Source organism: Triticum aestivum, chromosome 1D (assembly GCF_018294505.1).
Source record: "Triticum aestivum cultivar Chinese Spring chromosome 1D, IWGSC CS RefSeq v2.1, whole genome shotgun sequence".
Classification (NCBI taxonomy): domain Eukaryota; kingdom Viridiplantae; phylum Streptophyta; class Magnoliopsida; order Poales; family Poaceae; genus Triticum; species Triticum aestivum.
The window spans coordinates 450764027-450768354 of record NC_057796.1 but is presented as its reverse complement, the minus strand read 5'-3'; positions in this window follow the sequence as shown (position 1 = coordinate 450768354).

Genomic DNA, 4328 nt, shown 5'->3' with positions numbered 1-4328 from the left:
CCAAACCCGTGATAGCCAGCTAGCAATGGCAGTGCAGCCGATGCGGGCTTCAACCCGTAGGCGCACACCCGTCATCAAGTATCGGAAGCAGGAGGTGGCCGTCATTAACAAGCATCCACGCGACAATCCGTCGGTGTCTGGCAAGATGAAGAAGGCCAAGAGATCAACGATGAAGCAGGATGACCTGCGCCGAGGATCCTACACCCAAGGACAATGATTGTGTTCGTCGATGAGCCATTCCTTACCGATGAGGTTCGCAGCAAGTGGCCCAACCAATATCATCGACACCACGCCCAAAGCAGGTAACACAACGTCAATCTATTTTCCTATCTTTCGGTAAATCCACCAAGGGCCGTTGAATTGATCCATCTCGATCTTGGCTATCTTTGGCATCGGTGTTGGGTGTGTTTGAGCAGGACCGCCGTCAACCAGGACGTCTAAGTGAGGTCCCACTATGACGCTACCATGGTCGACGGCATAATTAATCTACTCCATAGGGGACGACATCCACGTCTCGGTGAAACATAACACCGCTAGATCTCTTCAGTTTTCATCTCTAGCTCACCTCTGAATGGATGCTCCTTGTGCATAATTGTGTTCGTAGAATAGTCGAGTTCTTCGAGGGCATGGACAATCGTCGTTACCTCACCTGCCGGTGGTTTTATGTCTAGAAGATACGGTGATATCGAAGGAACAACTCCTCCAAGACCACACCCATGACCCGATGTGTGTGTTCTTGTCCGATGAAAGGAACGACAATAAACTTCACTGCATTGTGTGGAAGGTTAACATTGTCCAGGTTGATCCAAATTTGTGAATATGTGATGCCTGTGTCACTTATCTATATTTTCTCATCTTTTACGGACCTTGTTGCAGCTCGATCCAGAAGAAAAGGCTCGACTGCCAGCTGACGGGGACCTATATTTGGACATGACATATAGCGTCCCTACTGCACAATATAATGGTGTTGTTATGCAAACTAATTCTATCCTGACATGCCCTCTACTTTGAATATTTGTAGTTAAATTTATTATAAATCCATTAGATTTTCAAAATTAACTATTCGGATTTGAAGATTTCTTAAAATACACATGTGAAACTATTTTGCCACCAAGTTCAACCGATCATAATCATGTTGAAGCCTGAAATTTAGTATCCAACTACAACTTGTACCCATAAATTCAAATATAAGATGTAAGCCTTTTTGGTAATCAAACATTTGACATGCTTGTAGATAATAACGATAATTCTGGGATCACATCTGATGGTTATGTTGATTCGGAGGCTGACTCTCCACCCACAAAAGCGACACTTCTCGACATTTATTCGGGTTGTGGTGGAATGTCCACCGGCTTGTGCCTGGGTGTAGCAATAGCTGGTCTTCAACTCCAAATGATATTGACCTTCGACACAATATACCGTTTGGAGTTGAAGACCAGCTATTACTACACCCAAGCACAAGCCGGTGGACATTCCACCACAACCCGAATAAAGATTGAGAAGTGTTGCTTTTGTCGATGGAGAGTCACCCTTCGAATCAGTATCACCATCAGAAATGTTTCCCGGATTCTTGTTATTATCTACAAACTCAAATATTTGATTTAAAAAGGCTTAGGTCTTATATTTCAATTTATGGCCACAAGTTGTAGGTGGACACTAAATTTCAGAATTTACATGATTATGATCGACCACACTGAACTTGGTTTCACATGTGTTTTAAGAAATCTTCGAAGCCTTGTAGTTAATTTTGAACATCTACTGGGTTTGCAACAAATTTAAATCAAAAAATTCAAAGGAGAGCGCACATCAGTATAGAATTAGTTTGCATATAACACTATTGTATTGTGCAAAGCATAGCCAATGGTGGGAGTTGGGAATTGGTGCAACAATTACCTTGTGTGATATTTGCAAAAATAGATTAGGGGACGCTATATGCCATGTTGATATATAGGTCCCCATCAGTCGCCACTCGAGCCTTGGCTTCTGGATCGAGGTACGACATGGTGTGTTAAAAAATGAGAAAATATAGATGAATGAGGCAGGCATCATAGATTCCCACTTTGGATCAATCTGGACGATATTGACCTTCGACACAATGCAGTCAAGTTTATTGTCGTTCATTTCATCGGACAAGAACACGTGCCTCGGTTCATGGGTGTGTTCTTGGAAAAGTTTCTCCTCGCATATCATCATATCTTCTATACGTAAAAACCACCGTGAAGTAGCGGCCCTTGTCCACGCCCTCGAAGAACTCGACTATTCTGCCAATGTAACCAGACAGATTTCTCCCTGTCTATACACAAACGGGTAAGAAAGGAATAACATCTGTAAGTTAGAGAAGTAGGAGTATTAACTCTAGTGGATATTCATGTCGCAATCTGCAGGGAGAAATGGAGCTTAATTTACTGCTGCCTACTTTTTTTAAGAATCATTTAATTGCTTGTACTGGGATCAAATCAATGCTGATATCAAGGTAGAATCTGATGATATATATAGCTGGTCGAAAGCACATATTCTTATCAACAACATTGATCGATCTGTGTCACCGGTTCAGAGGCCGGAACGACGGAACTAGTACGCTGCTACGACCACCTATGAATCCATTGTCCTCATAATATTCAAAACCATGATATGCATAACCCATGGATCACGCCAGGATTCGATCGCCTCCATCGTGCCATCGAGCATGGCCCGCGTCGCCACACCCAAAGCGATGGAACTCATGAGCACACCATTAATAAGTTTCTCTAGCTCTTTTTGTTGGACTTATTATATTTTTTATTTGTTTCCTAAGTTTTCTAAACACTTTCTTGTCATGCAGGCATTCCTGGCCTATCAACCTCCACTACCGGTAATCCATATAGATCTTTCAAGTGTTGTTTGATTTGCTGCACATTGCCTGTTTAATTTATTAAATTATTAACGATGATGCATCGGTGTCTTATCCGTGCTATTACCGGTCATTGTACATGTCTTTGCAAAAAACACACCACCTAATGACCATATCCATTATGCGTATCCTGAGACTGGCGAGGCAATACAATGCAAGGTTGTTGGACGTTCTGAAAGGTACACATTTTATTTCCTTCCAGTTATAAACTGCGTGCAGACCCTTTTTTCATGATCAAAGATTATAATGCTTAAGAGTGAAAACTTTGAAAATCTCGTTCTTGTTAGAACAAAGGTTCCTTATAATCTGGCCTTTTTAAAGTAGAACACAACTATTTGTCTCACATGGTATATAAATATTTCTGAAAATCACTGTGCCACGTAGGGCACTGCAGTTACTTCTTTCATTTCGTTATGAGAATTCATATAACATAGTAGATTTTTTATAATATTAGTTAGGGTTCATATTGCAACAGATCTAAAACAATTAAAGTTACATTCTGCATTTTTTTCAATTGGGAAGATCATTTCTTGCCGGCTGCAGGTTTTGGTTGTTTCTTTGCTACATGATTTCTTATGTTACTTTTATGTTCTAAGTGTACTTTTTGGTATACAACCATATTAGTTCACTAGAATATTTATGTCCCGTTGCAAAGCATGGGTAATTGCCTGGTAATACCTAAAAAGAACCTAAGCTTTACTTTCCTTCCATGTTGATTGCATCCTGCCTAGCCTTCATCCAATCCTCACACCCACCCCCCTGCCGGATTTTTCCTCCCACCCACTCCCCTGTCAGTAGATCTTCCTCCTGAGCGTAATGATAAATAGTCGAACAACCCCATCTCCCCCGCTCGCTCCTCGCCTCTCTCCTCAATCAACGCCGCAATCTTGCCTCCTTCTCCTCTAAAAAACTCGCCACCGCCACTCTAGCCCCATTCGCCGGCCAAACCCTTCAAGGACGCCGCCACCCTATCGTCTAGCTGCCACACGTGCTGATGTGGCTAACCCTAGCAGCCTTCGCGAGGACGCAGCTACCGGTGCGGGACAATATCATCGCCATTGAGGGACCACGTCCTCGATGTGCCGGCTAGCAATATTGGGATGATTGGAGGCGGCTACCAACACCATGGCGCAGCCATGGAAGCTCCCGGACAATAGTAATCGATCCGAGTAGGGAGAATTGAGTGCAGGCATACGGGCCTCCGTAGGCCGTTGCCTATGTAGGTTAGCATGGGATCTTCTAGCCTTTCTTAAGGAATAAGATCTTCTATGCAACATGTACATACATAACAATAAGATTGATGGCTCAGCTCGTTCGTGAATGGATGAATAGGAAGACCATGAGCTTAGGAAATGCAAGCCCATCGTAGAGAAACTTACGGCGAGCTGCTATGGTGGCGCCAAGAGAGAAAATTATGTATATTTCAAGATGCTTAGTT